The following is a 19,286-nucleotide window of genomic DNA, read 5'->3' as shown; positions in this document are numbered from 1 at the left end:
AAGGAAAGTTACTGAATTGATTTAGTAAATCACATAACCCTGACACCAAAGTCTAATGAAGATGGAAAGAAAAAGGGTGAGGGAAGGGCAGAGAGTCACTGGTGTGGAGAAAGCAGGGCTGGGGAGGGGCAGGCACGTGGTCCAGACCACTGATCAGCAGAGGTGGGCGACAGAGGAAATGCCAAGAGACGCCCTGCAGGGTGCGCACAGGCAGGCAAGAGTCACTTCCATTTTTGAGCTTTTCCACATAAAAAAATTTTTTTTAAGAAATGCCAAAACAGTTTTTCAAATATAATAACACTTAACACTCTGAATACTTAACAAAAATTAAAATAAATGCAGTACCATTAGAGCCTCATGTGGAGACAGTGCCAAGAGTAGATGCGAAGATTTGAATGAAGTGAGATCCTTCCAGCAACAGCCCCACCACACACACACACACACACACACACACACACACACACACACACACACACACACACACCCCTGGTGATGGATGGACCAAGGCTGAGAGTGGAGTTTGTGAGAGGAAGTGGAAGCAGAAACTTTAAATGTTTCTAGGAACAATTCTTCCTGTTTCTGCCTCTGGAGTGAGAGGGAGACCAGGGAGGACACAACCGAGTTGCCCAGAGCATCATCATTTATGATGAAACACTCTCAGAACAAAGCAGTGTCTACATGATTCACCTTATTACATGCGATTACCTCAAAACTTCTGCTCATGAAACCTGCAGAGAGAGATGCTGCCTATCTACCATTTCTGGCAGGGAGCACCTTCCACACCTTTCTCCTTCCCAGACCTGTAGAAAGCCCAGATGGGCCAAGGACAGTCTGGTGTTAAGCCCAGAGCCCCTGCTGCTTTCTTCCCCTAGGCCCTGGGCTTATTCTGTCCCACTGCTCCTGACTTCTTTGTCATTTATTATAATTTTCACTCTCAGGTGCCTCTTTGTCTCATTTGGTAAACTGGCCTCCTTTGAAGCTGCGTGAGGTCATGTGACTGGGTTCTGGTCAAATGGGTATTGACAGAAAAGGTGTGTGCAATTTCTAAATGTCATGAAAGGAGGAGGCAGGCCCATATCTCCCCCTCTCCTCCTTCCTTCTGACTGGAATGAAGACGTGAGGGCTAGAGCTAAAGCAGCCATCTTGGGCCATGAGGTAAATGTGGGAAACAGAGCCCAACACAGTGGAGCAGTAAGAGAGAAGGGGCCCAGGAAAATGGTAACTTAGGGTGAGCACAATTCCCCCAAAAGCTATGTGAATCTGGAGCTATTAAAATGGAGAAGAGGTTGGAAGGTGGAGGCCCAGCATTGGTCTCCTCAGGGGAGATTCTGCCACCTGCCTGTGGGAGAGGTATCTGGGTTCCTCTTTGCTAAGGTTCCTCCCATAGGACCAGGAGATGAACCAGTATGGGTCTGGGTGATCCTGATCCATTGACCTCCACCAAGGATGATATAGGTGCTGGCACATGAAATCAGAAAAATCTGAGTTAGCCGGTGGTTCAAAAGGAAGACTCCTTGAAGTGTCGAGAAAATGTTTTCCTTCTTGGTGAAAATAAGATATGAAAGGAAAAGCTCTCTCCCATTCCCTTTTCTGTTCTGCCTTTAATGCAGCTGCATGAGGACTGTCTGTCCAGAGTTGCATGCATCACACAGCCAGGAAGGGGGGTGGTGTCCCCAGGCTGAGGACTGCACAGCAGAGATGTGGGAAGAGCCTGGAGACCCCGAACTTAGATCTCTCCTCCTATGAGACAGTTTATCACCCATGTTTCAGACACCTTCAGAGAGCCCTCCTGCTGCCTGCAGTGACGCCACCTTTCTGAGCAGTTCTCAGAGGGAAGTTTATGGCCATACAAGCTCACCTCAGGAAATAAGAAAAATCTCAAATAAACACCCTAACCTTACTCCTAAAGCATCTAGAGAAAGAAGAACAAAGAAAACCCAAAGTCAGCAGAAGGAAAGAAATCATAAAGATCCGAGCAGAAATAAATGAAATAGAGATGAAAAAATAATAAAAAAGATCAATGAAATTAAAAGCTGGTTCTTTGACAAGATAAACAAAATTAATAAACCTTTAGCCATGCTCATGAAGACAAAAAAGGGAAAGGGCCCAAATCAATAAAGACAAAAATGAAAAAGGAGAACTGACACCACAGAAACATAAAGGATCATAAGGGACTGCTATGAGCAACGCTACACCAATAAAATGGACAACCTAGAAGAAATGGGAAAATTCTTAGAAAGGTACAGTCTTGGGAGAAACAGAAAATATGAATAAACCAATTACCAGTACTGAAATGGAATCAGTAACTTAAAAACTCCCAAAAAACCAAAAAAGTTCAGGACCAGATGGTTTCACAGGTGAATTCTAGAAAACATTTAGACAAGAGTTAACACCTATCCTTCTGAAACTTTCCCCAAAAATTGCAGAGGAAGGAACACTTCTGAACGCATTCTATGAGGCCAACATCACCCTGATACCAAAACCCAACAAAGATACCACACACACAAAAGAAAATTACAGACAAGTATCACTGGTGAACACAGATGCAAAAACCCTCAACAAGACCGTGGCAAACCGATCCAGCAATGCGTGAAAAGGGCCACACACCGTGGTCAAGCGGGATTTGTTTCCAGGAATGCAAGGACTTTTCAGTGCCCACCAATCAGCGATGACACAGCGATATGTTAACAAGCTGAATAGAAACCATATGATCATCTCAACAGATGCAGAAAAAGCTTTTGATAAAATTCAACATCCATTTATGATAAAAACTCTCCAGAAAGTGGGCCTAGAGGGAACATAACTCAACATAATAAAGGCCATATATGACAAACCCACAGCTGACCATCATACTGAATGGTGAAAAGCTGAAAATGTTTCCTCTAAGATCAGGAACAAGACAAGGATGCCCACTCTGGATGACAATGTGCGTGAGAAATAAACTGTTACTGTGTTAAGTCACAGCAAATTTGGGGTTTATGTGTTTCAGCAGCAAGCATTATATTAACCAAAATAGTGATGATCCTAAACGTTTTCCCCGAGCTGTGTTTGATGGACTCAGTGGAAGTGACAATGAAGAATACTTGAGAGTGGTGTGGGAGGAGGGGTAGGACAGGCGAGGCAGCTGATGGAGGCGGTTTTGAGGCTGGAGAGGCAGGTAACAGATGAGGATGCTGATCCCCTTCAGAGAACTTACATTGCTGCCCTTTTCTTTCTTTCTTCTTTTCTTTTTCTCCATTCCTTCCTTCCTCCCTCTGTCTCTCCCCCAGCCCTTTCAACATTTCTTTCTTTTATGTATGTGTTGAGGGCATACTACATACCAGGCTGGATGCTGTGGCCCCAGCAATGACCAAAAGAGTGAATGTCCCTCCCTACATGGAGCTGACATTCTGAAGGGGTAGATAACAGACCTAGAGGGAGAAATAGACAGAAATACAGTAACAGCAGGAGATTTCAATACCCTGCTTCCGGCAAGGGACAGATCATGCAGAGAGAAAGATCAATAAGGAAACATGGACTTAAACTACACATTAGACCACATGGATTTAGTGGACATTTACAGACATTTCCATTCAAAAGCAGCAGAGTCCACACTGTTCTCAAGAGCATATGGAATATTCTCCGAGAGGGGTCATATGTTAGGCCACAAAACAAGTCTTAATAAATTTAATAAGATTGAAATTGTATCAAGCATCTTTTCCAACCTCATTTGCATGTAACTAGAAATCAATTATAAGATGATAACTGGAAAATTCACAAATATGTGGAGATTAAATAATACGCTTCTGAATAACCATTAGGCCAAAAGAGAAATAAAAAAAATCTTGAGAAGTGAAACTGGAAATGCAACATGCTGGCCAGGATGTGGAGAAAAGGAAACCCTTTCACATCACTAATGCATGCAAATTGGTGCAGCCACTGTGGAAAACAGTATGGAGGGTCCCCCCCAAAATTAAAAATACCATGTGATCCAGCAATTCTACTTCTGGCTATTTATCTGAAAGAAATTCTAACTTGGAAAGATATACCCCACCCACCCATATTCATTGCAGCATTATTTAAAATAGCCAAGACATGGAAGCAACCTAAGTGTCCATGAACAGATAAATGATAAGTGGAGAATGTCATTCTAAGTGAAGTAAGCCAGAAAGAGAAAGAAAAATACCATATGAGGTCGCTCATTTGTGGAATCTAAAAAAAAAAACCAAAACAAAACATAAATACAAAACAGAAATAGACTCATAGACATAGAATACAAATTTGTGGTTGCCAAGGGGGTGGGAGGGTGGGAAGAGATAGACTGGGATTTCAAAATTGCAGAATAGATAAACAAGATTATACTGTATAGCACAGGGAAATATATACAAGATCTTATGGTAGCTCACAGAGAAAAAAATGTGACAATGAATATATATACATGTATAACTGAAAAATTGTGCTCTACACTGGAATTTGACACAACATTGTAAGATGATTATAAATCAGTTAAAAAGTCAAAAAAATAAAAATTAAAAAAAAAGAAAATGTGGAGTATTGTGGAATATTATTCAGCCAGAAAAAAAGAAGAAAATCTTGCCATTTGTACCAACACGGATGGATCTTGAGGTCATTATGCTAAGTGAAATGTCAGAGTAAGATGAATACCATATGATCTCATTTATATGTGGACTCTAAAACCAAACCAAACCAAAATACACTCATAATTACAGAGAATAGATTGATGGTTGCCTGAAGGTGGGCAAAATGGATGAAAGAGGTCAAGAGGTACAACCTTCCAGTTATAAAATAAATAAGTCCTGGGGATATAATGTACAGCATGGTGACTATAGTTACTAATACTGGGTTGCATATTTGAAAGTTGCTAAGAGAGTAATCATAAGATTCTCACCACAGGGGTGGGGGTGGGGAACGTGTAACTGTGTGTGGTGATGGATGTTAACCAGACTCACTGTGCTGATCCTCTCACAATATATACAAATATCGAATCGTTAGGTTGCACACCTGCAAATAATACAATGTTATACGTCAATTACACCTCCAAAAACATGGTCCTAGAATGATAATCCCTCTTTGTTGTTGACAGAAACAAATGCAAAACTGCTCTGAGGGACCCCTCCTGGCCAGATGACAGAGTACGTTATCCAAATTACAACGTGTGTGAAAAAACTGTTGCAGAAAAAAACGTGTTACAGCTCAGTTGTGACAGCAACCTGGATCTGGGCGAGAGACCAAGCAGCACTCGGAGCGTTGGAGAACTCAGGTTTATTATACCAGTGGGCCCAGAGGAGTTAACACTCCAAGCTCTGGACCCCATCTGTAGGTTTACACAGGCTTTTATAGGCTTCCAGTTTACACTTTGCAACATTTTGTAACATCATATGCAAATAAGGTATAACAAAAGTTGACTAATTAGGAACAGCTTTGTAGAAATGGACCATTCAGGAGTGAGCTCAGGGAACCAATAGAACTTTTAGGGGTAAGTAAGCCATTTCAGAGGCAAAAAGTGAGAGAGAGCCTCTGGGCCAGGAAACCGGATGGGGCTGGCAGGAGAGTAGTGGCCCTGCCTGGGGGTCCTGCCAGTCTTTTTATGGGGCTTCCCGCCTCAAAACAATTCTCAATTAACAGCAAGAGTAGAACCCCAGAATTGTAACTGCATGGTCAGTAATTAAAGTATGAAAGAAGGAATTACATAACATGAAAAAGAAACAAACCTTTCCATGGAAAACCTATTAGCCAAAGAAATGTAAGTTAGGACGATAGTGAGCTTCCCTTGTTTGCATAACAGTTACTGAAGATGAGAAGGGTAGTGATACGTGAGGTTCTAAGTGTGCAGGTAACCCAGCCCTCGTCACCTTGCTAGTAGGAACACCTGGAGTCTTACTTTCGGGGTCCTTGTGTTACTGATTCAGGTCCTTGGACTCTTAAATCAATAGGAACTGGGACTTGGGCTGCAGCAGGAGGGTGTGGGAACAAGGAACAGGCTCCCCTGCTCACTCTGGGAGGAGGTGAGGGTGGGAGTGGGGTGGTAGATGGGGCTGGAGGCATGGCTTCGGTGGTCTGCCCACCCCCTTAATAGTGCTGTGTGTGGGATCCAGCGCTGGACCCTGCTTTTGATCCTGGCACCTCAGAAGTTCGTTGGTTTGTGACCTTTGGTATCTTACTGCTCATAATTGCCCTGACTGCACATGCATGCAGTTTTTTTCAGTCGTTTATGGTTTCTTGGCATGCTGTTGCTTGAGGAGAAGTTTGTCCAGGTGTAAGCACTCCGGCAGAGTCCCAGGTCCCAGTCTGCCTCTCCTGAGGCAGAGCCCGAGGTGGCCAGTTTGGGGGTGACTCCAGGAAGCTGGAGCACAGAGCACGGGAGCCAGCCCGAGGACAGTTCATCAGGTCGCCAGAGGTGGGTGTTGGTACCCAGCCCTGCAGGACCTTCTGCGGAGGCTCCTGAGATGCATCGCGGAAGTACCCCCCACCACCCCCAGGGATGAAGGGGAAGCGGTCACCCACCGGCTCCCATCACCATGGGTCCAAGTGGCCTCTTGGGCATTGATGCTTCCGGATAGCAGACCTAGGGGTGCGAGCAGCTTCCAGAGGCTGGCCCACGCCAAGGCTTCAGGAGAGCCCCAGGCTCGGGATCTGGAAGCCCAGGGGAGGGGCTGTCAGGACGCACCTGCACCAGCTGATGCTGATCAAAGTAACTGGGGGAGAAGAGGAAGGGTCCCCCAGAATAAAGAGGCGCACAGGATGCATGGCTGATGCACCAGCACATCCAGCGTTGTCTGGGAATCACCCTTCAGAGTATCCACCTAGGGGAATGATCCAAATACAAAGTGGTCGTGTATTTAACTGTGTCTGAGAAAGGAAGGATGGAAGGGAGGGAGGGAGAGGAAGTGAAACAGGAAGGAAGAGAGGGAGGGAAAATGTCTTCACTTATTCCATTAACCTTTCCTAGTTGGCCAAATTTTCCCCACTCCCCAGGGGAAGGAAGTCACAGCTGGAAAACAAAGAGAAATGCAAATAGTTCATTCTCAGCTTTGAGCTCCCAGTGGCCTTAATGGATTAAGTTTGAGTTAAGGGTTTTTTTCAAGATTAGTTTTACCTGTACCCAATTTTCGCTTTGCAATTATATTTTTAAGTGTAATCCTAGCATACGATGCAACTTACAAAGCAAAAGGGAGTTTGCAGGCGTGATTAAGGATTTTGTGGTGGTGAGACGAGCCTAGATTATTCAGGTGGGCCCAGTGTAATCACAAGGGTCTTTTAAGGGGGAAGCAGGGTCACAGTCAGAGGAGATGTGACACTAGAAGCAGAGGTCAGAGAGAGAGATTTGAAGACCCTACACAGCTGATTTGAAGATGCAGGAAGGAGCCCCGGCCAAGGATGCTAGCTGTCTCCAGAAGCTGGAAAAGGAAGCAGATTCTCCCCCAGGGCCTCCAGAAGGAACATAGCCCTGTCAAGTTTGATTTTAGGACTTCTGACCCCCAGAATTGTAGGAGAGTACATTTTGTGTCTTTTAAGCCACTTCATTTGTGATCGTTTGTTACAGCAGCAACAGGAAACTGACACAACCATGCGTAAGGGTATCTCCTCATCTGGAAAGAAAGTGTCAAGCCAGTGTCTCTCCCCACAGTTACAAGCATCAAACCCCACAGTGTACACACCACACTTACAAACACCGATAATGGGCGTTCAGCAAATGATACTTACTCTTTCTCACCACCTAGCCTATCTCCTTATATCCAGAGAGTGCTTTAGAGAGCATTAAGAAAAATACAAGGTGGAGTTAAACTAACCAGTGAGGTAGGGAAGGTAGCTTTTGTGTAAGGTCACCGCTTGGCAAATGACATCATTAAGGCTCAGAGAAGTCAGGCAAATTGCCCAAGGTCACACAGCCATTTAGTGGCAAACACAAGCACACTGTTTCACGGGAATCTGTTACAGATGTAGATGTCTCTGCTCCACCCACAGGAAAATCGGATTCAGGCAGGCAGTACCCAGCAATCTGGGGAACCCATCAAGTTCCCCAGTTATTTTTACACAGGCTGGCGTAGCGACCCCACAGTGAGACATGCTGGCCGCCCCACGCTGTGTTGCTGAAAAGCTGTGAGCTGTCCAAAGATTCCATCCACTTCCCCTTCTTTGAGGATATTGCTGACTTTTTATTTTGAAAGATTTCAAACATACAGAAAAAGACTAAATCGATGCCCACCCCTCACCCAGAATAAAGACCTGCCGGCCATGCTGCATCTATGTTTACATCCACGTATTTTCCTTTCTGGCTGAACTATCTTAAAATACATTATAGACGGCGGGACCTTTTTTGAAACTCCATCTAAAAATTAAGGGCATTTTCCTACCATCTGCAAGAAACCATTACCCTTGACAAAACATCTTCAACATCTTATGACATTCTAATGAAGGAGAATGACTTCAGTTTTCAACATTGTCTAACATTGGTTCATTATTCAAACTTCCAGAATTCTCCAAACCCTCCCCCCACCACTCTGCCCCCCTGTCTTTATAACAGGTGACTTTTTTTTTTTTTTTGGTGACTTTTTCTTAAATCAGGAAGTGTGCAATATCAATTTTGATGTGACTAGTCTACAAAGAGCTTGAGGACTTTCAGGGTGACGTGCTGATGGGAGTCCCCTAGATTATCTGTGCCTGGAAGAGCACGAGGGAAACACTGCCTGCCCCCCACCAGCGCCGGGGCTGCCAACACCGCAGCGGCCCCTAGGTTCTGCCCTTTGGAGCTGAGGATTGATAGTAACAGCATCAACAGGACCACAAATTCCTTGCGTGGCCTCTTGCTGTAACAGACAGCTCTCTCTCCAGGTTCTGGTAACCACCCAGACCTAAACAAGACAAACGATCCCAGCTCTTCCCAGCCCAAGGTGCTGTACCCTACCCTGGTGGTTTCCCTTAACCCTGCTCACAGCTCCGTAAATCTTTCTTTGTTACACCCTCTACAGTTCCCCCATTTCACTGTGCCTCCCCTTTCCCACTGGGACCCTGGCTGAGAACATCGCTAGTACCAGGACAGCCCCAGAGGAAAGTAACTCTCAGATGAGATTACAGGATGGGGTTGCTCACATACAGGAGATTCACGGAGATGATCTCCTTACCAGAGGGAAACAGAATGCAGGTAATCTATAAAATCACATCACAGTTGCTCAAATGACCACCAGCAGTGGCACTGGAAGACTGCAGACGGAAGGCAAGTGTTGGCAGAGGGAAAGGCTTGGGTATGCTGACCACGGTGATTACTTACGGGCCCAACTGACGCGCCGTAAGGCTGAACAAACCAGAATGTTGGAGCTTGAAGCAGAGAAAAGCGTACTGCTGAGCCAGCAAGGGGAACACGTGGCTCCTGCCCCTAAAACCATGAATTCTCGGAAGGGTTTCAGCTGAGCATTTTTAAAGGCCAATTGAGGGAGGGGCGTCCCAGGGTCTGTGATCAGCTGTGTTCAATCCTCTGGTTGATGGTGATCAACCCTTAGGCAGCAGGAGGTCTAGGGGCCACGTGTTAACCACTCTGTTCCCTCAACATCAACGAATCAGAGAATTGTGCATGAGCTGATCAAGCACCCTGCAACCACCCCTCACCTGGCCTTTAAATACACTTTGCTGAAATCCTCTGGGGAGTCTGGGGTTTTCTTGGGCATGAGCCACCTTGTCCTCCTTGCTCGGCCCTGAAAATACTTTTCTCCAACCTCTGATGTTTCAGTTTGTTTAGCCTCACGGTGCATCGGGCACATGAACTTGCCTTCAGTAACACTTTCTCTTCCACTTGAGTTTGGCCACGAAAGGACTGCGAGGTCATAGCATGTTTCCATTAGCCCCTCTCATGCCATCGCGGTTGCCGGGAGCCACGTTTCTGCATCAGAGCTTACAGCCTCTGCCAGGCAGAGCTCTGTCCCCGGGTTCTGGTTCCCACCCCCTCCTTCTGCAGGCAAAGAGGTGGTGATGGCGCCCTCCCTCCCCCACGGTGCTTCGCCGACTGTTGCTGCTTTCCTTAACCCAGCCAGCGTGCTCGTAAATCAGCCCTTTACTGCCCTCTGCTCAATTGCTCCATCTGAACTGCGGATCACCAACCTCTGAGACAGCCCAGGGCAGTCAAGCTACACTGAGAACGGATCTTTTTTCTCAGTCTACTTCCCAACCTCACCTGTGCTGAGTGGGACTGACTCAGGGTTCTTGAATCTACAGTTCACTCGTCTGCATCCTGTGTAAAGGACTTCAGCCTCACACACGTTCAGACACCATTTCATCAGCCTCTGAATCGATCGTCGGGAAGCTGCCTCACAAGGCTCTACTGTCTCAGCCAGGTCAAACCCCAGCTCACCTGCCAGGTGGCTGCCAAGGACTGAATGTCTGTCCCTCCCCTAAATTTGTATGTTCAAGTCCTACCCCCTAATGTAATGGTGTCAGAAAGGGGGGGGGTTGCTTGGGAGGTGATTAGATCATGAGGGTGGAGCCCTCGTGAATGGGATTAGTGCCCTTGTCAGAGGACTCCAGAGAGCTCTCCTCTCCTTCTGACCCATGAGGTTAGGAGAAGTTGGCAGCCTGTAACCTGGAAGAGGTCCTCACCAGAGCCTGGCCATGCTGGCACCTTGGTCTCGGACTTCCAGCCTCCAGAACTGTGAGAAATAAATTTCCACTGTTTATAAACCACCCAGTCTACGGTTCTTTGTTATAGCCACCGGAACAGAGGGAGGCAAGGGTTCTGGAGCTTTGGATTCAGTCATTAAAACATTGTAGGAAGAATGTCCCCAGAGGCAGGCAAACTAGAGTCCTGCAAATGCTGCTCCAGGCAGTCATCACATCCTCCAGGGCAGCTGGGAGGAACCGAGCAGCTGGAGCAGCCTCACCTAAGGCTCCTGGCGGGCAGCCAGGGGGAGTGGGGTCTGGTGGCATCCGCGCTGCCTTGCAGGCGGCGCGCACAAGAGCAACGCCCCACACCTGTGCCTCTGCCTCCCCCACCTGGCGGGGGACTTGGGCAGCTGGCCACCAAGTCTGCAGCTGCTGCTCACGGACCAGGAGCCCAAGAGCTCCTGGAGGACTTTGTGTTCCACAAGCCCAGAGAAAATGTGGGGGGAGGGGCTCTGCACAGGCTCAGATCCACTTCCAGCTGCTCTTAGATGGGACACTTGTGTCGTGGTTTTGGATGACATGACTTTGAGTTGTGTAGAAGCTAGCTGGTGAAGCCCTGCTCTAACCATGCATGTTTATTCTGCAAATTAGAACTGCTTTATGGTGAAATAGTTGATAGAAAATAAATTAATTTGGATTTGAAATTCTATTCATATCATCACATACACAAAAGTCAACATTACATAGGACACCAAAGAAGGAGGCCCTATTAGATTCCTTAAATATAAATCCATATAATAATAGAAATCCACATTACATATATTTACCAAATACATTTATATATTTGTTTATATGTAATGCATAAATTTATTATATAATAAATATGTATTGTCTATAATATATACACATATTATATATAATAAATATAAAAATATGTACAGTTATACATATACATATAATGTAACTGTTACAAATATTTGAATGGTATAAAACATTGTATTACATTTTGTCACCCACTGCTACAAAATTATCTCCTCCATTTACCCCAGTTTGCCATATAAGTGGTATTATTTTCTATGGGGCCACTTTATGGAAAATGTTGGGAAGCTCCACCCTAAGGTGACTGCAATCTTCACTTCACAGCCTCCGACACCCGCCCCGCCCACAGCATCTTAACAAACCACAACTAGGGAGTCAATGCTGAAGGGAACACCTGATCGGGGGCCTCCCTAAGCAGAACATCGACGCCTCATAATTGTTTCTTGAATAACAGCAGAAATAATTCCTCACAGGGTAACACCCACCTTCTGGTTTTCCTATGTACACACACACACACACCCTATGTCTTTGGAGGTCACTCTGACATAAGCATATCAATTGACCTTGGAGGAGATGATTTTGATTTTGAAGAGCAAGAGGGACAAAGTAACCAGTAAATGGTTCCAGTAAAATTCTAACTTAGGAATCTGGTGCATCCCAGTGACAACGTGACTTGGCTGCAGTCCACACTGACAGGTCTGGGGTTGAAATGCCTCGGTCTTTAGGTCGCTGGGTCCTTCTAGGCCCACGAATGAAAAGGGGAAGTTTAATAAGAGAGAGGCAGTGAAGGGCAATGTGAGCAAACAAGCCACAAAACAGAACACACTCTGTGATCGCATTTTATATAAAAACAGGCCAAATCAGTCTCTGGCTTCAGCAATCAGGAGAGTGGTTAACATGGGCAAAGTGGAGGAAACGGTGGTAAAAGACCACAGGATATACTTCAATAATATAAATACATAAATACATAAATACAAAATAAATAAATAACACAACATTGTAAATCAACTATACTTTAAAAAAAAAAAGACCGAAGGAGGGGCTTCTGGGTTGTGGATAATATTATGTTGCTTAATCTGAATGTCGGTTAAATGGGCTCTTTTCATTTGTGAAAATTTATAAAGCTGTGTACTTATATGAGCATTTGTGTGTGTGTGTTTATTCTGCATCAGTGAAAATATTTTAAATAAAATGGCAGAGACATTAGACAAACACAAAAACACTTGGTCCTTAGGCACAAGTAGAGAAGAGAGAAAACAAAAACAATAATCCTGGGGCCCTAGCGGACCACAAGCTGAATGTGAAATAACAAGGTAGAGTTCTTGGACGCATAGAAAGCAAGCTGGCCAGGTACCTGAGCTATAAGAAAGGATGCTTGTATGACTTACAGAGATTGGAAAGCAATTCTTCTGTGATACAACCTAGGTACTTGAGCCCTGATCAGAATAATGGGTCAGTCAGATTAACACCCTTTCAAAAGGACATTGAAAAGCAGAAGGGATTCACAGAACAATAGAGATGATTAAAGATATGGGAAATAGACCCTCCAAAAAAAGGTTAAAAGAAATGCATTTTCTAAAAAAACTGGGTGCTGGTCTTCTCATCGTGATAAATGGTGAGTTGGTTCCCCTAGCCTTTCCTCTGATCCTCTGCTTCAGTCCCTTTTTTCTATTGGCAAGAGGGACTTGAACGAGCCAAATAACTCAGCCGGTGTGAATTTATTGAGCAGATACGTCACTGTCCTCCTAAAAGGAAAAAGATGTTGGGTCGTTAAAAAGCCCAGTCAGAATAACTGGGGTTGCTCAGCTCAGGGAAGAGAAGAACTTGATTGGCCTTAAAACAACTGAAGATTTTGGAGAAGGGGCTTTATCAGTCAGTCTTCTCAGAAAAAACGAAAGTGAATGACCACCTTAAGATAAAGCACAGATTTCAGCAGGGCACCAGGAGACGGACGGAGGAACCACCAGGCCTGGGGACACTCGGAGGAGCTGGGCCACCCTGACCAGGCAGGCTCTTTCTAACATCATCATTTTTATTATCTCCTGAGTAAGGAGTTGGGTTTTACAGAGACTGGGGACAATAGCGCACATTTGTAAAGCCTTGGCGTGCTCCTCCAGGGCCACTTTGACGCCCATTGGATTCAGCTTGGAAGCCTGCTTTTGAAACGGTGCTGCCGGAAGGAAAGCTGTCCCTGAAAGGAGGCCCCGAGGCAGCCGGTGCGCAGGCCGGGCAGCCCCGCTGCTCCCCCCGGGCCGGGGGCTGGGAGCAGCGGGGCTGCCGGCTGTCACCAGTCACCATGGTGACCCCACAGCCCACAGCTGCTGCCGCCGCCCCCCTTGGGAAGGGTTTCTGCAGCAGGGCGGGCGGAGGGCGGCCCAGCAGAGGCCTGAAGGCTGGGACGTCCTGACCACTTGCTCAGATGAGCCAGGCGCCAATCCCAGCAGAATTCCGGGTTCGGTCCAGAGCCAGCTTTGCCAGAACAGTCCGGGGACATGCCTCCTGGCACTCACACACTCCCCTCTGCATTTCGGGAGAGCCTGAGGCCTGGAGCAGAGACCAGGGCTGGAAGCCGTTCGTTCCAGCAGGAGGGGAGTGATGTGGCCTCTTGGGTTTAGGCCAAGACTGTCCCCTCGTCCACCTGCTGTTTACTCCAGGTTGTAGCCATTGCCGGTGGGGGCCAGCCAGGGCCCCTCCAGACCTGAATCCTGAAGAGGCTGCAGCCTGCTGCCCCTGGAGCAGCCCCAGACCACCGGCCCACCTTGGGCCCCCTGCCCCCTCCAGCTCCCCCCACAAGCCGCAGGGGCCGCACCCCCTGCGTGGCACCTGCCGCCTGGCACACTCAAAGCGGAGCCGGGCCAGCGCCCGGGGGAGCCGACAGCTGGCAGGCCATCTCTGCGGCCGGCGCCGGCCCCGCTGGGCTCCTGGGAGGAGGGAGGGGGGAAGCCTGGGGCGGGGACGGGGCTGTGGGGGGGGGGTCTCTGGATGGGGAGGCTCTCTGGCAAGACATCTGCTCCCCTGGCCCCAAGATCTGAAGGGCGGATGCAGGAGACCTGAGGGGGCAGCCCCAACCCCGCAGCTGTGCCAAGCCTCGGCTCCACAGCATCCCTTTCAGGCCGGTCTCTTCTCCCCTCCCCCCCTCAGCTGGCGTCTTGGGCCAGAGAAGCATCACAAACAAAGCTGTCTGCTGGCGGCCACCCAGGCTGCGCCGGGGCCCCTGCTGCCCCCATCTCAGCCCTTTCCTGAGTGCTGCTCCCCCACCCGGGGCAGCTCTGGGCCCCAGGCCAGGTCGGGTCCAGCAGGGCCCTCCTTGCTGTCCAGCCTGGTCTGATGCCCCTGCCAGACCCAGGCGCGGGGTGGGGAGGTGGGGTACTTCAGGGCCGGAGCGCTGGAGGCCAAGTGCCTGCATTCCAGGGCCCCTGGGGACGCCAGTGACAGAAGAGCCAGGAAACTTCTCACTAAATCTCCAGTCTGGAGCCTCCTGGCAACTCTTGAAGAAGCAGCCCCTCCACTCTCCACCCTGGGAACTTTTCTCATCCCCTGGACCAAGGCTCCTGGACTGAGAGGGGGCATCCGGGCCAGGGATTTGACCCCGTGAGTGGGAGAATCGGCTTTTGGATGAAAACGACATCAAGGAGCCAGACTGGCTCAAGGAGCCTGGTTGGAAGCAAGTAAGAGATTGTCATCGCACCTCGATTAGCAGAAGGATCTAAAATCCAACAAGCCGGGGTGTGGAGGGGAGGCCAGCTCAGTGGTAGAGCACATGCTTAGCATGCAAGAGGTTCTGGGTTCGATCTCCCAGGATCTCCATTTAAAACAAACAAACAAAAACCCAACAAGCAAGCAGCTCTGCCCTTGGCCTTGCCAGAGAAAGCAGTTGCTAAACTGACTGAAGGGACCAGACTTCTCTGTTGCCCAAGACCCTTGGGCAACCTGGGGGTCACTTTTCTCCAGGCAACTGCTGACCGTGCCCAGAACAGGAAGCAGTGATCTTGGGGGAAGGGGACACCAAACGTGACCTCCAGGCCGTGTCACCTTGGGAACCTTATCCCCAGTGGCTAGTGGGGTCCGTGTCTGGGAGACAGCACTGTCCTGCGGGCTGAAGCAGTCAAGGATGCTCTTTTGGAAAGTCCCGAAGTCAGGGTATCATGGCAGAGACAGTCACACCCCACTCACAAGACCCTCGCAGGCTGGTGCCTAGGAATCGCGTCTGCCTACTTGCTTCTGTTCCTGGGTTTTGCCTTCCCTTCCCAGCCCCCAGTGACTCAGAGATACATCAGAAGAACTCCTGGTGGGGGCGGGGAGGGTGGTTACAGCTCAGTGGTAGAGCGCATGCATGAGGGACTCCTGAGTTCAATCCCCATTAAAATAAACAAATAAATAAACTTAATTACTTCCCCCACCAAAAAAAAGAAAAAAGAAAACAGAACTCCTCGGTAGTTAAGCTTGTCACAGGCGACCACAGGATGGGAGCCCTGTGACACTTGAGTGCCTGTCACTTCTACCCTGGTCACCAACCACCTGCAGCAACCTCCATTGGCCTCCAAGAAGCCCTGGCCCCGGCGGAGGGTGGGTGGGTGGCCTGGGAATTCTGTGAATTACAGAGAACTTCCACCAGAAAACAGAGTGTGGGGCCAGGACGTCCCAGTACACCATGAGAGCCAGTGTGTGTATGTGCGTGTATGTCACACACACATGCCCAGAGCCGGGGCCCACTGAGAACCCTGATGAAGCATCTCATTGCCCTGCCCACTATGCCATCAGGTCATCGGCCGTCTGCCTGCCCGTTTCCCTCTCTAGTTCTGTGAAATGTGAGCAGAGATGCTGTCTTGCTGGCCTTGGACCGGGAGCACTTGATCAGTGCTTCTGGCCTGAACCAACTCCTCCAGACAGTTCATTAATCCCCAGCTCAGCCATTCACCCAAGGCCCTGCCCCGGGGCCCAGCCCGATGGGAGCCAGCCTGGTGTCCTTGGCTCTCCAGCCATCTCAGCGTCCACGCCCGGCAAATGGAACATATATTTTTTAATGAATGTGCCAAGCCCCGTGCTTTTAATAGGGGAGAAAGGGAAAAACACTTAGGCACACACACAGAACAGGCTTTATTCTCCCAGGGGCTCCATTAGACACAAGTGTCCTCAGACACTGCACCCTGCCCCATCCCTGGACGCCAAGGATAAGGACACAGAACTTACAGCAGGCGCCCCAGTGGGCCCGTGGGAGGAACATTGTTCTGGGTGCCAATCACGGTGCCCTCCTATCCACCATTTAACTTTGACCTTCTGTTTCCCTGCACAATAAACGTGCCCTGCCTGCCTCCGAGGGTGGTGGTGAAGGACAAAAGGGAGAGAAACCAGGAAAAGTGTCCCCACCTCAAGTCCAAGGAAAAGAGAGCCCTCAGAGGCCAGAGCACAGGAAAGGCTAGGGGGGCCCCAGGACCCAGTCAGGGACCAGGGGAAAGGACAGTGGCCCTGCCCCACCCGGCCTTCCTCTTCCCCAGGCCACCCCTGTGTGCTCCTGTCCCCCCGAAGCTCACCGGTTGAAGTCTCCACCCCCCCAGTACCTCAGCTTATGGCTGGATTTAGAGATAGGCTCCTTGAAGAGGTAATCGAGTTAAAATGAAGAGGGTGGGCCCTGATCCAATAGGACGGCGTCCTTATAAAAAGAAGAGGCTGGGACTCGGGACAGGACCACGTGAAAATCTAGGAAGAAGGCAAGCCAAGGAGAGAGGCCTCAGGAGAACCCAACCCAGAGACACCCTGACCTCTGACTTCCAGCCTCCAGAGCGGTGAGGGGACAGATTTCTCTTGTTGCAGCCCCGGTCTGTGGAACTCTGTAACGGCCCCATAGGGAGCTAACACAGCCCCTTCCCACCTCAGACCGTCCTTCTGTGGGGCGCCGCCCCCCAGGAGTGCCCCCCGGCAGCTCTGGCTAAGCGCCGAGAAGTCTGATGCCCCAACCAGCACCTTCCCATCTGTCAGGCTGGGACACCAAGCCAAAAACGTCCCCTTCGGGGGTGATTTCTGTCCTGTTGCTAGCACATTCTGGAGAGTGTGTCCTGAGGGTCTCAGACATGGTGCTGCCTCGCTGGGTAGCTGTCAGCATCACCTGGGGAGACTGACAAAAACGCAGACTCCTAACTGCCCCACAGAGACTCTGAATCGAGAAGCCTGGGGGCAGGGTGTCTGAGACCCTGTACTTTTGGCAAGTTCCCAGGTGAACGCGAGACGGGGCCAGGCTCAGGACTCCACGATCCAGCGGCCACCGTGTGGGGGTGTCCCTGAGACTCGGGGACCAGCTTGAGGCGGGTCTTACGTGCGAGTGAGAATGACAGGACATTGGCGCAACCCTCCGAGGGCAGAGGGCACGGACACACAGGCCCCCAGCTCTGGGGGGCACCTCTGAAGCCCCCTGTGCGACATCTGATGGGCCTTTTCTGCCATTTCCCATCTTCAGTAGAGCCCCGTGAAAAGTGGTCTCTGCTCAGAGTCTTGGACCACAGGATCCTGAGCTGGACCCCTCTGTCTACCTGAAGGAGACCGCGGGTCAGCCTGGGCTAGACCATCACCCCCTGGAGCTGGAGCAGGGTTTCCAGATGCCTTGTGGGGTTCTTGCTTCTCAAGTGTGCTCTTACACACCACCCTGGCTCTGATGTGTGACTCTGGCAGTTGCTGCTGGGGCTCCCTGGGCATGGGACACTCCACGTGCATCATCTCACTTAACCCACAGTAGCGCTGTCTCATTAGCCCTCACTCCCCACATCTGAGACCTGCCTAGCATCACACAGACAATAAAGCTGCAGTCGGGACTCACCCCGACTAACTCCAAGTCCTAGACAGCCCATCACCTGGGGACCAGAAACCAGTAGTTTTTCAACTGCTACCCCCCTGGAAAAAGCCCCGGGAGTTGTCCTGCTGGACCGGCATCTGGGAAACTCACCCCGTTCACTCTGTGGCCACAGCCCAGCCCAGTCAGGGGCCCTTTCTGTCCAACCGCACAGCCTCCTGGTTTTGCTGGTTCTCTGCACTCGGCCAGCAAGAGAGGCTCTGGCTTTGCCACTGGACCCACAGGTCTTTCCTGGCAGTTCTCAGGTGACATGTGATGGGCTGGGCCGGCCGCGGCACCTGCGTGGGAACTGGGCAGCCCCACCAGGGGAGAAGGCAATTCCTGCCCTGAGGATGCAGCTGGCTTCTGGTTCCCCGAGCATCCTGTTACTCTGTAACACACTGATTCACCTCATCCTTTTCCTGGACTTAGACGATGGCTTCCGGGGGAAGCAGTCCCTAAACTGCCTAGGTGCCAGGGTCCACTCACAATGACCTGTTACTGAAAACTTAAGGGAGGAGAGTGGGTGGGAGACGTGGAGGGAACGTGCCCTGGGGTGACCCCTCAAGTGATGGACAGTGTTATTAGAACCAGCTTCCTGTAGGCTAGCAGGACCTCCAAGCAAAGTCACAAACAAAATGAGGATGAAAATTTAAAAAGAAACACCCTGTTTTCCTTATCAACAAAAATGATGAGAAAGTTTATGTCCTCTGACTTCGGCTCAAGCACCCCAGCCTTCCCAGGGAGAGGTCTACTATCAGGACACCATTTGAAACTGAATGATTTGGCCAAAGGGTTTCCTTGGGGCTGCTACAAACTCTGCCCAAATGTATGGGGACCCCAGGGGAGCAGATCTGCCTCCTCCTGCTGAGGTGGGCCTGCCGCCAGTCTGAGGGCTGGCTTCCCTCCACCACGAGCCCCTGGCGGCTCCCGGAGCAGGTGAGGGTGGGTGACACCCCCGCTCCTCGTCCTGGCTGCACGTTCACAGGTCTCAGAGCCAAGGGGCTGTCTCAGGGCTGTCTGGGTGGGCGCCAGGGGCGGGGAGAGACAATAGGGA

At 49.5% G+C, this 19,286-nt stretch overlaps 1 long non-coding RNA gene across 1 annotated transcript in view; it reads right to left on the bottom strand.

Moving 5' to 3' along the window:
• LOC123617987 (uncharacterized) overlaps positions 1-18,482 on the bottom strand; it is a 38,342-nt gene extending 19,860 nt beyond the window's left edge. Inside the window, exon 1 of the long non-coding RNA XR_012504218.1 lies at positions 18,344-18,482. This is a non-coding gene — a long non-coding RNA (uncharacterized LOC123617987). The remainder of the gene's footprint in view (positions 1-18,343) is intronic.
• Between the last annotated feature and the right edge of the window lie 804 nt (positions 18,483-19,286).

The sequence above is a fragment of the Camelus bactrianus genome, chromosome 35, assembly GCF_048773025.1.
Source record: "Camelus bactrianus isolate YW-2024 breed Bactrian camel chromosome 35, ASM4877302v1, whole genome shotgun sequence".
Classification (NCBI taxonomy): Eukaryota; Metazoa; Chordata; class Mammalia; order Artiodactyla; family Camelidae; genus Camelus; species Camelus bactrianus.
This window is presented reverse-complemented; position numbering and strand designations above follow the sequence as displayed.